This window comes from Parasteatoda tepidariorum, chromosome 3 (assembly GCF_043381705.1).
Source record: "Parasteatoda tepidariorum isolate YZ-2023 chromosome 3, CAS_Ptep_4.0, whole genome shotgun sequence".
Taxonomy (NCBI): Eukaryota; Metazoa; Arthropoda; class Arachnida; order Araneae; family Theridiidae; genus Parasteatoda; species Parasteatoda tepidariorum.
In genome coordinates, this window is record NC_092206.1 from 94,525,693 (window position 1) to 94,544,677 (window position 18,985).

The 18,985-nt window shown below is 33.1% G+C and overlaps 1 long non-coding RNA gene across 1 annotated transcript; it reads right to left on the reverse strand.

Annotated features, from left to right (window-relative positions):
* Nucleotides 1-1,586: 1,586 nt before the first annotated feature.
* On the reverse strand, nucleotides 1,587-16,147 carry LOC122272026 (uncharacterized). Its single transcript, XR_006226738.2, has 2 exons — nucleotides 15,777-16,147; nucleotides 1,587-1,833 (listed from the first exon to the last, which is right to left on the reverse strand). It is a non-coding gene; the product is annotated as an uncharacterized lncRNA (long non-coding RNA).
* Nucleotides 16,148-18,985: the final 2,838 nt, after the last annotated feature.

Genomic DNA, 18,985 nt, shown 5'->3' on the forward strand with positions numbered 1-18,985 from the left:
CTCTCCATCAAACGCCCGCCACCGATTTCGGTGGTGCAGAGCACGTCGCCAGTGGACAGAAGAGCAATGGAAAAGCGTTATGCGGAGTGATGAGTCACGCTACATGCTGTGGCACTCTGATGGACGGGTGTGGACCTGGCGAATGCCCGGAGAACGGTACCTACCGGAGTGCATTGTCCCCACTGTGAAGTTCGGCGGTGAAGGAATTATGGTGTGGTCCTGTTTCTCATGGTTTGGCCTTGGGCCTTTGGTGTTAGTGCATGGAACCCTGAACGAAAAAGGGTATAGAGACTTCCTGGACAATTCGGCGCTTCCCACCTTGTGGCAACAGTTCGGTAATGGCCAGTTTGTGTTTCTACACGATAACGCTGCTATTCATAAAGCACATGCCATCACGGACTGGTTTGAAGAAATGGGGGTGCAAGAGCTTGACTGGCCATCCCAAAGTCCCGACATCAATCAAATTGAGTATCTCTGGGATGAGTTGGAACGCCGGTTGAGGGCCGGACCACAACGTCCCAAAACCACCACTCAAGTCATCGCCATGTTACAGGAGGAATGGCGGGCAATATCGGTCGCCATGTACCAACACCTAATGGATAGCCTTCCTAGAAGGGTTAAAGCTGTGATTCGGGCGCGTGGCGGCCCTACACCCTACTGACTTCATACTAGCACCTCATGTATCCGAAATGAGGGGCGTCCGGTCATTAATGGCCAGATAGTGTATGTTTGTTAAAATGGAGATTTTGGCTGGTGCCTTTTTCCATAGTATTATTTTTTAGGTCTCTTTTATCCGGTCCTTAACCTAGTGTATTTTTAAATTAAACCTAATGTATTTTGATAGAGTAGCTCAGGGGATAAAGCGTTCGCCTCCCAATGAGGTGCCCCGGGTTCGAATCCCAGGGATGACTGTTCGATACGAATTCCGCACCCAACTTGCACCGATAAAATATCCTCAGTAGTAGACAGATTATGGGTTAGAGTCACCTTACCGTCAGACTAACCGTTGGAGGTATTCCTCTCCATGTAACGCAAATGCGGGTTAGTTCCATTGAAAATTCCTTCCCGAAGGCAAAATTTCTCCTAATACTTGATCCTGGAGTTCCCTTGTCTTCTGGATTAGTTTCAAAATGACAAGGCAGTGGAGTTAAACATTGGTACTTGTAAACTTAAAATTGGGTCGGCTGTTCAACGATGGTTATAAAATAAAATAAAATATATTTTGATGATAGTCAAATGCATATCAAGGATGACAAAACAAAAACATTAAAAAGAACGTCTATATTTTTTTTATCAATTATTTACAGTTTATTATGCCTTTTACCTATTTGCAATTGTTTGATTCCACTACATGAGTGACAATCACGTGCTCAGTCTATTTGAACAGAAGATCGTTTTCCCCCACGCTATTACTTGTTTTGATACATGTCTGAAGTCTAATATTTGTCTTAGAATCACGTGGTACAATACAGTTGCATACTCCACCAATAGCAGCCATAGAATTCCTCACTCTTTAGCCATTCATCAAAATTTGAAGTCATTTAATGAATGAATTGAACAAATACTCAATGAAATCGATATTGTAAAACCATTGACGCAACTTTTATTGAAATACAAGAATTCCAAACATGTCTATAAACAGAATTGTTTTCTTCTTATATAATATAAATATATAGGTAATTTTGGTGCGTTCTAAGCAAATATGAATGGTTCAACTTATTTTAAGTCTTGGGTTGCATAACTAAAAATATGTAAGGCCATTTGTTTTATTATATGTTCCGCCCCTTGCTCACCAACCGCCGTGACTGCTTTTATTTTGTCGCTGTTTTCTTCCTAAAAGACAAATAATTTTTAATAAATAATTGAATAAAGGTAATCTTGTCAATAAAAGATATAATAATTATAAATTTATGTAGGGACATTTTGTTAATATGTTAAACATAACTTGATGAGGAATTATCTGGATTTAGAAAATAATCAACTATGCTTGAAAGAATATTGAACTTAGAAATACGGAAGGTATGACTCAGCAAGAAGAAATTAATTACAATTAATTTTACTCATTAACAATATGTAAACCGTTAAATTAGCTCAAATTTGTAACGGTTTTATTTGTCGTGGATTAAGTTCTTTTCGCGTTTTTAAAAATTTCAATATTTTAATATAAATGTTGATGTTTTTATCTAGCAAGATCTAATCACTCCTTCATTCTCTCTTTTCTCACTTTTGGCATCAACTTAAGCTCGAGCTTATAAAATAAAGATCTCGAGAAAGTGGTAAAGGAAATTTCCTGAGACAACAAATGAACAGTCATTATTTAAAGTTTAAATAATTAATTGCGTTAAAAGCGCTAAAAAATTGCGATAATTTAAAAAAATTAGAACTTGAAAAAAAAAATACTCTTGTTAAATAGTTAAATAAGAGAAAGCATTTTCAGCTTGCCAAATTTCAACTAAGTTGCATTTCTGTCAGGTGCGTAGCGGTCTGCATGGTAACTTTTGAAACCAACTAAACAGCTTACAGCACTAGGAAACAAGTTTTTTGTTGCATTTATACAAATATTTTTTCGATGTCCGCCAGAGGAATGATCTACGTCATACAGGCATCTGAAGGGCAGATTTATTGGCCACTTCTTCAGGGGCACCCCATCAGGTGGTCCAACGTTGCTCGCACAGTAAGAACAGATAGTACATAGAAGGAAAGAACATCCATGCCTTAACCGGGACTCGAACCCAGAACCTTTCTGATGCAAGGCCATTTCCCTGACCCCTACACAGCAGGTCGGCATTTATACAAATACTTCGTCTAGCTTAATTCCGATGTGGGAATTTCAAATCTGAAATTAGTTTTGCTCTTAAAGCTGTACATTTTTCAAAATGACACTTTTGGGGTTTTTTTTGCCGAAATGTATAAGTCTTTTTTTTGTGTAAATGTTGCGACATATTTCTAGGGGAGTAGTACTTAGGATGCATCATCAAGATCAAAATTTCATAGGAACCCATGCTTGGAAATACCGTACGCTTCTTTATTATAACGGTCGCTATCAGTATCGGTCATTCACCTATTAGAATAACCTGTTAGAATCATACGACGAAACAGTTCGAGAGACCGAAGCGTCCCTAGCAGCGTATAACGACTTTTTCGACTATATTCCAATGCAATTCTAATCCTGATGAAGCGCCCAATTCCCCTAGAAGTTTATCGCAGCATTTATGTGACCCCCTTATATATATATTACATTTTGAAACTTGCTCATTTGGACAAAAAATACACTAAAATTGTGATTTAAAAATATTCTATATCGTAAAAAACTGTATACCTCACAATTCAAAATTTTTTCGACTATTACTTAATAAAATAATAAAAAATAATGAAAATTTACTAAAATTTATTTTTTGCATGGAACTATCTTTGGATAAATGAAAGTTAAAACTGTGTTGCAAAATTTTTTAAATTCGCTTAAACAGTTCTAAAATCGTAAAAATTAAAATTACTATTAGGAGGTCCAAACTTTAGATAACTCTTCTGATCAAACTATAGGGACACTATTTTCCAGAGGGAGGCTGTCCCTATATTTTGGGGTCCGAAATCCGAATCCGTCGAAAAAAGGTTATGTTCATTTAAAGAAAGAACTTTTTTTGTGTCTGATTTTGTAACTTATTTTCGCCTATGTGAATTTACCCTTTTGAATCATTAAAATGGAGACCTAAAACCTATCATTAGACCAAAAGCTTTTCAGGGTGGTCCATTTTTTTCCCAGCGCACTATAAATATTTCTACACACCTTCGTAATTTCAGGTTTCGAAATGGATTAGTTTTTGCGCACAAAAAAAAAGCGGTATCGGTGGCATAAAGGGGATTTTCATCCTAGTGTTTCAAGTTTTAGAAAACATTTTTTGTCTAACAAATCAAATTAGAATTTAATGAAAAACTCAACGTAATTCACGAAAATAATAGTATTGTTTACCGAATTAGATTTTTAAACTACCATTTGTTATTCTATCATTGAAAAAGAAAATAAAAAAATCCATTTGAGTGTGTAGATTCTTGACTGGGCGATTATTTGAGGAGATTAAATGTCGGGCTCTTATCACAACGCTTGAATGACGACAGAGTATGCATTCCGGAAAAGGTATTATTTGGTGAGTTTATCCGTTTGTCAAAGACACCGCCAAAAGTAAAAGTTGCTTTGCTTACTTATTTCTTGAAAGGATCACCATGACATTTGAAACATGGGATTCATCAACGGTTGGCGTTCCCTTACAGTTTCAAATGGAAAAAGAATGTTTTTATCGAACACAATTTGCATTTGCTTATTGATTATGATAACACTCCCTGCTATCATTGAACTTGAAATGGTTAAAGGTACTTGAGAAATTTTTTGATTTCTGGCATGAATGAAAGTTCGAGCACACCTATTTTATTTTATTTTATTTTATAACTGGTGGCGTGGAACAGCCAACCCAATTCTGAGTTTACGACTACCAATGTTCGAGTTCGTAGCCTTGTAACTTTTAACCCCATCCAGAAGACAAGCGAACTACCGGATAGAGTATTAGCAGAAATTTGCTTTCGTGGAGGACTTTTGATGAAACTAACCCGCATTTGCGTTATATGAAAAGGAAAACCTCTCACGGTTAGCTATTGATTTTTATTTTACTTTACAACCGTCGTTGAAGAGCCGACCCAATCCTGAGTTTACGACTACCAATGTTTAACTCCGTTGCCTTGTAATTTTGAATCCAAACCAGAAGACAAACGAACTTCCGGATCAAGTATGGGAGAAATTTCCCTTCGTGGGGGACTTTCTGATGGAACTAACCAGCATTTGCTTTACATGGAGAGGAAAACCACAAAAACCTCAATCATCAGCCTGATGGCAAGGAGACTCTAACCCAGTGTTTCCCAAACTTATGACTTTTGTGTACCCTTTCTAAATTTTTCGTAACGCTGTGTACCACTAATAAAAAAATGAATGTACTTTTTACTATAAAATAACTACACAAAAGTTAAAAACCACAACTGACTGTTGACATCACTAAATATTAGCTGCTAACTTTGCAAAAAATAGCCAGTAGAAAAATACGTACTCGTAAATTTTAATGGCTAGCTTCGTTTTAAAATAAAATGCTTTGAAATTTTCGTTCGTTGCAAGACATTTAGCATAAGAACGCGTACCCCCGCTAAACTGTTCCCGTACCCCTGGGGGCACGCGTACCACACTTTGGGAAACACTGCTCTAACCCATGATCCGTTTACTTCTAAGGATATTTTACATCAGCCCTGCAGTTGAGTGTAGAATTCGTATCGACCAACCATCGAACTCTGGTCACCTCTTTGGATGGTGGAGTACCACTATTACATATTTTTTTTTCATTAAAGAGATTATATTGTTAATTTTCGCGTTTCAAAAATTAAAACAAAATGCACCTAATACTCCTTCGCTCAGACCTTTTGGCCTTCGCTCGTTCAAGTTTGCTGAAACCTTAATATGTTGCTAAATTGAATCTTCTTAAATTTCGTCACAGATTTTGAGAATTATTTCGTCCCGAAATCCCGTGATTATGACGAAATGGGGACTCCAAGAAATATGACGAAAATGTTTAAACTCGAAATCGTTGTACATAGTGGGAGATTGTTAACTAGAATGACGAAACTGGGATGAAGTACAGACGGTCGAAAATAAAGTGGCGAAATAAGCAGATTGGCCAGTATGGTGATCAAAGATTTAGCATCGTACCAGGAAGATCTCAAGTTCGAATCCCGCTTCGTTCATGGGTGTCATTTGTCTCTGTTCTACTTGTCTTTCTAGTGTTATTATGATGACAGTGGTATGACCAGTTACGTAGCTTCCACAATAAAAAGGTTTTTAGGAAAGTTAAATACAGTAGGTATTACAAGGGTTTCTTTTTTTACAAAAAAAAAATAGAATGATGAAATATATCTTACTATTAATTAAATTTGTTTCCTCGAAGAAGAAAAGATGGTTATTTATTATGACACATAAAAAGAGTTGACAGAATAAAACGACATTTTACATGAGTATGTACGACGTTGTTGTTAGTAAGTGATGAAAAAAATAAAAGCAAAATTATTATCTGTTGCTGCAAAAAAAATACAAATGCAAGATGCGTGCCCTCTTTGGCCACTTTTAGCGAGAATCCAGGATGCGATACGGTCGAGTATTGAGGCATACGTCCTGCATCCCTTATGATGTCTTGCGGAATCTCGTTTTCATTATTGCTGTAAAAACACCTCCTAATCGACTAAACTAGGAGGCTGCCGTTCCAAGGAGTCACATTGCTCAGTTTTCCCAAGCGTCCCCCCGCATGATATATATATATATATAAATACGATAAATCAATTATATCTTCAATTAGCTGAATTCAGCTATGAAAAGGGAATTATGAAATTTCTGCTCCGTCTTAAGCTTACTTTAATGTATATAAATAATCTATATTTAGACTTTCAAAAATGTCATTACTCTTAAAAATCGATGAAGCAATGCGCACTTGATGAAAATTACTTAAAAGGTCTATTTTTAAAAGATTATAACTATATTAAAACTCATTTAGGGTGAAGCAAATGCAGTCAGAGTTCAATTTAGCACATTTATAAGGTAAACTATCACTTGATTAGCTGACAATTAGAGCTAACAAGATAATTGTTGAAAAAAAGCAGTTAAAGAATCACTTGATTTGCGGATAATTGTAACTACGTTGAACAACAATATTTTATTTATTGCTTATCTCTTAGTTTTGCTTATATTTATTCCTTATAATGAGTCATTTAACTAACTAGGGAGTGATAAGCAGTAGTATTTTTTTTAACTAAAGATAAAGTCATTTGATTAACTGAGAACTATTTTTAACAGAGTAGTTTTGAAACCACAATGTATTATTTACAGAAAATAATCATTAGATTTCGACATACGTATACCAAGAATTTTTTTCTGGTTAAAATTACAGCAAAACATTAATTTATAAGTTTTTTTGTTTAAATTTAAAAGTTAATTTTAACATACTTATTCCATAAACATACCTTAATAAAATTCCTGTATGTTCTAAATAGAATTTTAAAAAAATTTAAAAACATGGAGTCATTAACCTTAGATTAGAAGAAGAGTCTTAAATTGGATTTAGAAGGATTGAGTTCAAAAAGCTGATCAATGAAAATCAATCATTTATTGAAAGTAATACACATTTGTTTGGATTTCAAGTAAGTGATAAGACAAGGTTAATAGCAAATTAATTATTTTATTCTTCGATTTCAGCATTGATAATTTGTCAACGGATAATTAAAAACATCACTGATGTTATCATAGATTGCTTTAACATCACAAGAGAGATTTTATCTTCGGGCGAAGGTTTTCTTTGGGTTCATTCGATAAATTATTTTAAGAACAGCTTAAAAGTTCAATGAAAAAAGGGAAAAAGAAATTTAACTAGTATAGGAAAAAAATTAAAATTTATGACCACTACTTAATTAAAACTTTGAATTTCAAAATCTGCTGAATTAATTTATTTTCAGAAATTTAATAAAAGAAAAAAAATTATCTTTGAGACATCTGAATTCGGATATATGTTTTTTTTTTATTTTTTTTTTATTTTTATTTTAATACTTTTGAACGAAACTGGGATTTATATTTATATATTTTTTATCTATATTTATATCCACTATCTATATTTATATCCAATACATACTTTTTCAATAATAATGATCTGTACGAATTTTTTTATTATCGACGCAAATTAAGTTTGGGCTCACAGTTTGGAGAATACGTTGAGAAAAATAGATATATTGTTGGAAGAATGAGCGTATATAATGGAATAGAATAAATGGAAGCAGGTAATATAATATACTATTTAAAAAGGCTAAATACGCGTACATAATATAATAGATTAATATTGGCAAAATACGTATGTATATAAGGTACAGAATCGTTTAAAAAAATGCACATAACTCAATATTTACGAAGAAAGAGCTGTACAGATCTTAAAAAGTGAATTTACGAAAATGAAGATAGAATTAAAAATAATTTTTTTAACTGCTGTTACAACTATTTTTTTTTCTAAAGAACTAACTTTTTAAATGATCGTAGTGTTTAAAAAAGTAAATAATTCTTTTGTGTGGATTTTTTGTGCCTTTTTCATCCGTATCGTAAATGTTAAAGATTTGGGTGAATTATTTAACAAACAAGAGCATTTTGTACTGGAACCCGTTTCATTAATTTGCATTCTATAAAATTTACTTTTCCTTAAATTCACAATTTAATTTACAATTTTAAGCTATATAATTTTTTTAAAACTTTTTTTGAGCAATGTCTAAAATATAAATATCACCGGTATAAACTTCAATGACAAGAAATCAATTGAAAAACACTAAAACGAATTTAGCCAGATTAAGTTACTTACAAAATAGTTTTACGCATAAAAAATAAATAAATAAAATCGAAACTACACTAAAATGTTGGTATCCAGAGGAAGAAAAAAAAACTTAAAACACTTTCTACATGCCTCGTACTTTTAAATATTATAGAATATTCAAACATTTACAACTTAATTAATTAAATAACTTCAGCTGAATTCAAGATTATCTGTCCCAAAACTGAAACAGATTTGAAGAACCGATAAAAAATCTTAGAAGCAATAGAAGCTGATGCATTAAAAACATATATGCTCCTAAATTTTAATAAAATTAATATATTTAATAAAATTAGGGGGAAACTACACTAAAATGTTGGTATCCAGAGGAAGAAAAAAACCTTAAAACACTTTCTACATGCCTCGTACTTTTAAATATTATAGAATATTAAAACATTTACAACTTAACTAATTAAATAACTTCAGCTGAATTCAAGATTATCTCTCCCAAAACTGAAACAGATTTGAAGAACCGATAAAAAATCTTAGAAGCAATAGAAGCTGATGCATTAAAAACATATATGCTCCTAAATTTTAATAAAATTAATATATTTAATAAAATTAGGGGGAAACTGACGTTAACCGCTTCCGTTGCTTCATGAAATTTATCTGATTAAATGTTTTAAATATAGTTCTTAACATACAGAGTAGTTAAAATAACAAAAAATATGTTTTTATTTCTCATTCATAATTTATTTTATTCATAAATGTGAATGGTCTCTATTCATAAAGAATTAGTAAAAAATAATCACAATAAAATAACAAAAGAACATTTTAAGATTGTTGCATTCCAGTGCATCACGATTAAGAATATCACTGTTTCGAGAATATTACCCTGTAAATGTGTATTCTCAGCACGATGACCTTCTAAGCAGTGAAACGTATTGGCGGTCAAGGTGTTGCATACTTGCCCGAAGGAAGCTAGCAACACTAGGTTGCCTAAAGGAAGTCATTTTAACTGCTTTTTCATTTGCAAAAAATGTACAAATAATAATGCATAAATTAATATTCTCTTTCAAAGTGAAGTAAATTTTTTTATTGTCAATATTTACTAATAACTTGTTATATAACTGTAAATAATATAAAGAATATTAAAAATTTATTAAACAAATTTCTTAGTTATATTATATTAGTTATTATTTCACAATGCAGTCATTTTGACTGCTTTTGGGCAATATAGGTATGTACTAAGTTTCAGTCCTTCTAGTGTTAAAGAGTACATTTTGAGGCAGATTTTAAATTGAATGTGAGGTAAAAAAAATCAAAGCAATTTTATAATTATTTTTTAAATGAAAAGGTTATAATAAAAAGTGTGCTTTCAGAATTGTGTTTAAATTAAAAGTGTGGTTTTAACTAAAACTGAGGAAAAAGGAACAGTACAATTTTGTGATAGTTTCTTAAATGCAAATTATCGCAAAAATAAAAATAATAAAATTACTTTAATAACTAAAATTTGTAGCAAAATTTTATATTAGTAATTTAGTAACTTTTAAATTAGTAAATAAAATAATTAGTAATTGGTAAAATTAGTAGCAGAATATACTTAAAGCTCAAAACTAGTAAAAAAAAAAGGCAATTTTAAGACTGTGTTAGAACAAAATACGATAGAAAGTGATGCGATAGTAAAACCGTGCGAATTTGCCATAGTTTTTATGTTAAAAAGTATCCCGAAACGCCGATTGAGCGATAATTTTCTCTAAATAAATAATCCCAAAAAACTGAAGTGGTAAGATATTGCCTGATTAAAAACTTCATTCGCTTCAAAAATGAATAAATAGCAAATAATAGTCAACATGTTTCATGCTCTTCAAAATCAGGTGCCCATTTTCAAGACTTGCCAGACTTGAATGAGAAAAAACAAAAGTGATTTGAAATTTCAAAAAAATAAAAATCATATAATTGCCAACGAAAAGTGGAAAAATAAAGATGAAAAGCAGAACAAGAAAAACCACAGTGTCCGAGTGGGGCAAATCAGAGTAAAATGCATTTCCACGCACAATGGAGAAATCTGAATCTTAATTCTTTAACAGGGGAATCAGTATTCATATGAATTAAAAGATACCAGGGCATCAAGATGAGCTGATGTAACTGGGGTAGAAATAATTTTGGCATCGTCGAAATTGAATTCATGCCCAAGATCCCAACAATGTGCAGCAATTGATGATGTCACGAATTCTCGATAACGGACATATCTATGATATTCTTAGATCATGATAAATATGTCCGTACTCTCTTCTATCATGTTATCTATCTTTTAATGTTTAAAGTTTATCCGATGTAGCCACTGACAAAAAATGTGGTACAAGCCCCAATGATTATCAAAGCTAATAGGGACTTTAAGAGACTTAAATTTGATTTTGTTAAAAGGCCTAAAAATATAAAATCCAAAACGGGTGAGGATATTAGCAATTTTAGGACAAACGGGAGAGAAAAAAAACGGTAAAGTAACAAATTCTCCATAAGGATTTTAAGAAGAGGGGCGTTTCATTCTTAGCGAGTTTAGCAAGAGTTGAATCAACCATAGAATGGTTAAATCCGTGGTTAGCAGCAAGCGAGAGGTGGAAGTTAAGTTCCAGTTTAAAGAAGAGTCAGAGCAGAGGTCAAGTATGAAATGCAGGAATTTTCTGACAATTAGGGTCATTGGAATTAACATAAGGGGGTGAAGAAATGATAAAATGTTTACGATAAACAGAGATGGAAAAATGATCAGGATTGAATCAGGCAAAATGATTCGTTACAAAAACATCCAAAAAATGTAAAGTAAAATTAATTTCCTTCTCTAAAGAATGAATTTCGGGCTCAGCTGAGTTGATTACATAAAATAACTCTTGAAAATCAGTATCATTGTTTACTAAGACAACCGTATCGTCAACGTATTTTTTTCACCATGAGAATTTGAACAATTTAAGAACTTTCTTTTGGAAATAATGCATGAGCATGCAACAAAGAATGGGATAGGGGGAGGTGCCAAAGGATAAACCTTCAATTTCCTTACAAAAATTGCTATTGAATTTGAAAGCAGTTTGATGAATTCAGGAATTGACAAGGGAGATAATATCTACAATTTCAATGAATAGCACTAAATTAACAACATCAACAACATCATCAGAGAGCATAATTTTGTTGGAGGAAGAAAATTTTGTGTGAGTTGGGAAAGAAAATCATGAGAATTTTTAACAGTATCGATATTGTTGGAAGTTAGAGAGGCGAATTGATACGAGCTAAATAGCAAGCAAGTATATAGCACTGGGTATCAATGTTTCAGACAATAGGTCTGAAAGTTAATTGAGGATTGTGAAGTTTTTAACTTTAATTTGTTGTGCGACTGTTTTTATCATTAGATTGTGGACTGAATTACGTAGCTCTGTACTTCATGAAGGACAGAAATTTCTAGAACAGAACAACTGTGTTTGAACAAGAACTTTAGGCCTGGTTGAGAGGGAATTGGGCCCGTGAGCAAGAGGTCGTCAGTTCGATCCCCGACAGTGGAAGACTCTTCGTGTATTAAATGGTGACTGGTGCGCGTTAAATCTGTCGGGTCACAAAGTCCTTCCTGTTCCCATAGCAAATCATACCCCTGGGGGTAATGAATGGATCGATTGGGGTAATAGATGGATCGTTTTCGGTGGCATCTGAGAGAATAACCATTTCTTTGTAAGGAGTTAAATGCCTCGAAAGCTGTTGTAGAGTTACAAAAATAGCGTCTAGTTCTATATCAAAATGAGTTGTATGTTCACCCACTAGCAGATGAAAACTGAATAAATCGCTAAAGATACCTACACCTACTGGAAAATCAAAGAGAGATCACTCAGTATGCATACGCAACCATTCCTCAGGTCGAAAACAATCGTGTATGGTTTCAAGAGAGATTGCTTGAAATGCAACAGGACAAATATCGGATTTTCTAAATGACACTGATAGATTTAGTTGAATGTTCAGTTACATGAAATCTAGCGGACTCATGGTGAGTTTCAAAACTTTTGTATATTTAATGATAGGCTTTTGACGGTGACTAGAAAATTTGTCGCAATAGCAGATTTATCGTACTCGTTATATCAAGTTTTGATAGTATGTTTTCTTGAGATTTCCTTATTTATCAAACTCTGAATGACTCAATTTAAAATTTGCCTCATGAATCATTATAGCACTGTAGTAATGCATAAAAATCTCAACTTTAGATTTTAAAAAAAAGTGTTCCGTTTTTAATTTTGTTATTGTTGTCGTCGGCCATTAAGGCAAAGGGCGCGATAGTTCTTATTTTCCAGTGGCGCCATCTATGGCTAAGAATTTGATTTTCGCCACACCCATACGTTTAATCATTCTTACATCCCTTCATTCATCCACAGATCGTAATTTTGCTTAATTAAAACTACAATTCAGTACCGCCAGAGGTATGATTTGTTATGGGAACATGGAAGACATTGTGACCCGACAGATTTAACGTACACCAGTCACCATTTACCACATGGAGAGTCTTCGGCCGGCTGGATTCGAACTCGCGTTCTCATGAACGAGAGTCCATCCGCCTGCTGATCAGGACTAGGCCTTGCCTTTTAATTTTGTTTGAAGCAGTTTTTGTTTGAAAGGTTCACTGGTCTCATATCCTAAAAAGTTCCAGTTTCTGTGATGAAACACCCATAAAATATGTTTCAAAAGTCTTTCATTTTCATATGTGGTATCTAAATTCAGTAATTTTTTCTTTAATTAAAAAAAAACCGTTTCAAAACTGAAACTAAACGAAGGAAAAATAGGAAAAAATAATAATTGAAAAAATATGTTTTAAAGAACTGTTAAGTTTAAAAATAAAATTAAATTTGACCTGAATTCTAGAATATTTTGACCAACAAAGGTGATGGTTAGAATATTAAATCCCTTGCAACAAATATGTAACGAACAATACAAATAGTTTGCTTAGCTAATTAAAAACATTTTACAACCAATAGGTATCTTTTTCACGAAATTATAATGAGGGACGCTAAAGATTAGTCACAACAAAAATTTTTATGTAGTGTCTTAGGTAATCATTGATAATGCACCTCCTCCCCCCTTGTAACAATAAACAAATCACAAAATCCCTTCTTCTTCGGTTTTACTTACTTTTAGAACGACCACAAATTAAATAATTAGTCAGTTTTCATAGACAATGTGAGATTTTTGTCTTCGTGAATAGATATATTTCATAGAAACCGCAAGAAATTGTGTTCACGAAGAATTGTGTTTCCCACACAGTGCTGACGTAAAATATTGTCAGTGGTAGGCGGATCATGGGTTAAAAGCAAACTGTGGGAGATTTCCCTCTCCGTGTAACGCAAATGCTGGTTAGTTCCATCATAAAGTCCTCCACGAAGGCTAGTTTGTCCTAGCACTTGATACAGGAGTTTCCTTGTCTTCTGGTTTTAGTTCAAAATTACAAGGTTACTGAGTTAAAGATTGATAGTCGAAAACTCAGAATTGGGTCGACTTTTCAACACCGGTAATTAAATAAAACTTAATCCTTTAGCCCGTTTACCATTGCAATTTCATATACCATTTTGTTTTTTTTTAAATTTCTATCTATTTTCAGTTCTAAAAATAACTGCTTTTTACCCTGATGATTATCTGATAAGAGTACGCAAAGTTAGTTCAATCCATTTTTGCAACTATCTTAATAATGTCTAATAATGAGAGTAAATTAACTAATGTTTATAAGCTGTAAATGTGTTCATAATTTTGGGTATAAATACAAATATGTTTATCATAAAATATTCTTAAATAGGGTATTTTAATAGGATTACTTTTATGATAAAGACGCATTGTTTTTATTTTTAAGCCTTTAATTTCGAATGATCATCAAAGTAATAATAATAAACAGTAAGAAAAAGGATGATAAATAAAAATCTTTAAGTAGTTGCTTAGGTTTTAAAGTCTTGGTTTCATAAAAATGCACTTATAGCTTTCATAGTAATTTTATCATGGAATATTTCTTGAGATTAAGAATGTTGTTATTGTTGTTGTTGTTAATTTACGTCGCCCTAGAGCTGCACAATAGGCTATTGGCGACGGTCTGGGAAACATCCCGGAGGATGATCCGAAGACATGCCATCGCAATTTTGATCCTCTGCGGAGGGGATGGCTCCCCCGCTTTGGTAGCCCGACGACCAGCGCGCGAAGTCGAGCACTTTACGGTAGCACAGTTTAACGAGGACAAATAACGCACACCCTCGGTACCTACGCAGACTGATCCAAGTGTTCACCCACCCGCACACTGACCGCAGCCTGTGATGCTTGACTTCGGTGATCTGCTGGAAACCGTGTCTTAACGATCAGTCCACTACGGGAGATATTAAGAATGAAAAAATATTATAAAAATAAACAATATCTTTATAAATTTTATAATTTTATGCTGACGATAATATCATCATAGAACTGAATATGGTACTTGCTATTAGTACCGAAACGATAGCCTATCTCTCGAACTTATTTATTTGTACTCATTGCATTGTTTTCCCACTGTAATAGTAATGTGAAAAGCATGATATCCCAATGAAACTGAACATAGTACTTGCTAACAATAATACCGAAACGAACTCTTTCATTAATGCTTCTTATGTTGTTTTCATATAATTTTAGATGAGGCGAAAACCATACTATCAGTAGCTGATCCAGCGGGGGGTGGGGTCATGACCCCCCAAAGAAAAAAAAATTTTTTTTGAAGGGAAAATTTTTTATTTCCTCAATAGTTTACAAAAGAAATAAAATACTTTAAAAATTATTTAAGGGGGCATAAGGGGGAATCTGAGTCTAAGACCCCCCCCAGGAAAAATTTCTGGATCCGCCCCTGCATACTATCACCATGGCATGGAGTATGGTACTTGCTAATTGTACTGAAACGTTCGTCTATCTCGCGAACTCGTGAACTTATGCTCTAAGGATATATAATTTTTTATATATCCTCGACACATTTTATAAAAAGATATTAACGTCTTAAAAAAAATCATGATTTTCTAGAGATAAAAACTTGCACCAGATGGCGTACTCAGGATTAGACGGTGGGAAACTTCAAATAAAATGGTTTGTTTCGTGACTATCATTTATTTTCTTTCTTTTGACCGTTATTATAACTTTTTCTTTGGGGGGGAGGGGGAGTAGACTTAAATTTCTAAACTATAGAAATAATAAGTTTTTTAAACTGCCAAAATAAAACAAGCTCTGTAAGCCGATTTGGTGTTGCTACATAGAAAGTAAGTTTTCAAAAATCTTCCGAGATGGTCTCTATTCTCATGCATGTTTAGCATTCAATGTCATCATAAAACAGGATAGAAAAAAAATTAATTACTTAGATATATCGATATTTCATCATTAATAAAAACTTACCCGAATCTCTACAGCAATAGAAAGTGTTTTGTGTTCTATTATTTTCGGAACAGGTAAAAGGGTTTGTTTTCATGAACTGTCAAATGCAATTCATCCTTGATTTGTATCCGACAACCTCCGTCTAGACAGACATTTAAAATGCGTCTGGCCAACAACTGCTTCTTAATTTAAAAGAAAAATACCCAGCTTCACAGGAAGCGATAAGAAGGGAATATAAAAAATAAAAAGAACGCTAAACGGAAAAAAAACGAAGCTGCCATTGAAGTTCGTAAAAATCTTTTGTTTTAAAACAGAAACTAAACCGAGTGAGGAATTCTTATTGAAAGAGTGACGGTTCGTTGTCCTAGAGTTGCCGAGGAGCTCTCAGAACGGGAGAATTTCCGGATTTAATAGAGTCAAGGCATTTTAAATACACTTCTGGTCTAGACTGTGTACTAGACGGAGCTAATTGATATTGTTCGAGGAATATTATTAAATTATGTCTGGAACTCAGTTATTATGATTAATTGCATAAACTATTGCTTCTGGTTTGAGAAAAAAATAAAATCTCTAAGGAATTCATTACCTAACTGTGAAAGGTTGAAGAATTTTAATAAAGGTACGCGATTTAAAACACTTGAATGATCTACCAAGTAAGACAAAGCGATTCATTAATTTTTTTTTGCCCTCAATTTGAAGTCATGACAGTTTTATTAGCGTTTAATGGGATGGGGTGTCATGCTAACCATAATATTGCAAATAAGCGACTTATTTTCTAAATAAAAAGCTTTTAAATGGATGAAAAGTGGAAATTATCAGGTGAATATGAAGAAAGTCACATGAGCCTATCATTATTTTTTAAGCTCACGTGACTTATTTAATATTATTTATTCAATTGACTTTTGATTATACTTAGTAAAATCTTTCCAATTTTTTTAGCCCTGGCAGTGGTTAAGGTGCTGAGTTGTTATTGGTCTTAGGAAGTAAAGGCGGTCGGTGCACAATGTTGACTTTATTGCTACCATTATGCCATGACTCACAAGATTATGAAACTTTAGATTCCATGATGTATCCTCAATGGTGCAGAAGCGGGGACACTTTTCCTCTTAAAAACACTGCACAGATTTAAATCTATAGCATAAATATGCATAAAACATATTAAAATTTTTTTTATCAAAAATCAACTGTAATACTTAAAATTGAGAAGAAAATCACATTTTTAAAAAAATGTAATTGAAAACAATTCTTGTTTAATCTTGAAATCTAAACAGATGGTTTACAACATACGGGGAAGAGCCTGTGATTGGCTAAAGTCAAAATTTACGATAAAGAAAATAAATAAAAATTTCACCATAGAATTAGCATGGTCATTGAAGACTAAATAAGATGGTATCGTTAGCTGATGGAATCTCAAAAATAGAAGTAGGTAATTTCTCTTCTTGTTTTGAAAATTAATCTTAACTATTTGAAGTATCTATTGAATGCAAAATTGATGTTAAACTGCTACATGTTTTCTAAAATTAATAGCTTTTAAATACTATGACGTAAAGTGATTACGGTTTAAATATACAATGAAAAACGTTTGCTCCTCTGCAACGGCAGTTTTCTTGGTAATTAGTAAGTTCTAGTAGAAAAATCTGCTATATTTAAAATTCTAGATCAATAAATCAATTTTGGCATAGTTACGTCAGTATATATGGCATAGCAAATATGGCATGGTAAATATGGCATAGTAAATATAGTCAGTTTGTATGGCATAGTACTTGGGCTCATAAACATTTGCAAAAATTGATAATTATTCATTGATGTAGATAATTTTCTACTATTTAGTAAAATCTCACCAAAGAGGAGAATTTTTTAAAAGAATTAATCTTTTTTAAAATATTTAAATTATATTAGGATATTTAAATTGCTATTTTTTTAAATTTTTTTATTCTAAAGCTCTGATAACGCTTTATGGCAAGAGAATGCACGCAGTTTAAAATTATAGCCTTGCTTTAAGTTCGGGGCATTTAAAATTTTATTCTTGCTAAAAAACAGTAAATATCAAAATTCCTTTTTACCCTTATTTCATAGTTTCCCATAATAAGAAACATTGGAAAATACATTCATCATAAACACCGCTGATAAATTAAAATTTATTAACGAATTTCTATTATCTTCTGCTGTATCTTTCTTTATCAGGAATAAAAAATATTTAATGGTTGCGTAGTTCAGTAAATTGCTTTTTATTTATTTATTTACATCACTATTATTAAAAATTATGTCTCCCAATAATAAAAAAAAGCCGTTCTTGAGATTAGCTTTATTATAAAAAATGTATAGCATTCTTTTCAGTGCTTTTAAGGTAAAAAGTCGAAGTCGTTAACTATTTTTAAAAAAATGCTTTATGAAAAGAGGAAAAAATAATAAAAAATGGTAGATATAATTTGAGTCCACATTTTTCAATTTACCTTTCCATTTACACAGATATGCTTTTAACTGTAACCGCAAGATCGAGGCGCGGAACAATGAACTTCCAATTCATTAAGATTCGAGCACCCCCTTGTGTCGTCCAAACAAACCACGCCCCTATCTACTGTCCGAAGTTGGTCTCTCATATTTCATTATCTACTAATGATCCACCTTCCGTTCGTGGTTGCTATGTGTGGTCGCGACTCTGATAAAGCGAATCCAAAACTGTTTTTGGAGCACTTACAGAAATTGAACCAAGAATGACCAACAAAAAGTGAAAGTTGGAGCAAAAAAAAAATTATGTTTAAGTAACAAAACATGTCGAACAATTGAATCACGCTTCGTTAAGGGTGTGTGGGTTTTCAAACGCAAAAGGAGTTTAAAAAAAAATTTCCCCTCATATCCTACTAAATTTTTTTCTGTAAAAAGTTTTATGACCGTTGCTGAACGGCCGACCCAATTTTGAATTTACGACTCATGTTCAACTCCGTACCCTTGCAATTTTGAACCCAATCCAGAAGACCAGGGAACCCCTGGATCAAGTAATGGGAGGAATGAGGCCACTAACCCACATTTACGTTACATGGAGATGAAAACCACGAATACCTCCCACTGTTAGCCGTACGGAAAGGGGACTCTAACCCGTAATCGGCCTACCACTGAGGATATTTTACGTCAGCACTGTGGTCGGTGCGAACCGGGTGCGGAATGACTATTGACCAGCCATCGCTGGTTTTTGAACTCGGTTCATCTCATTGGGAGGCGAACGCTCTATC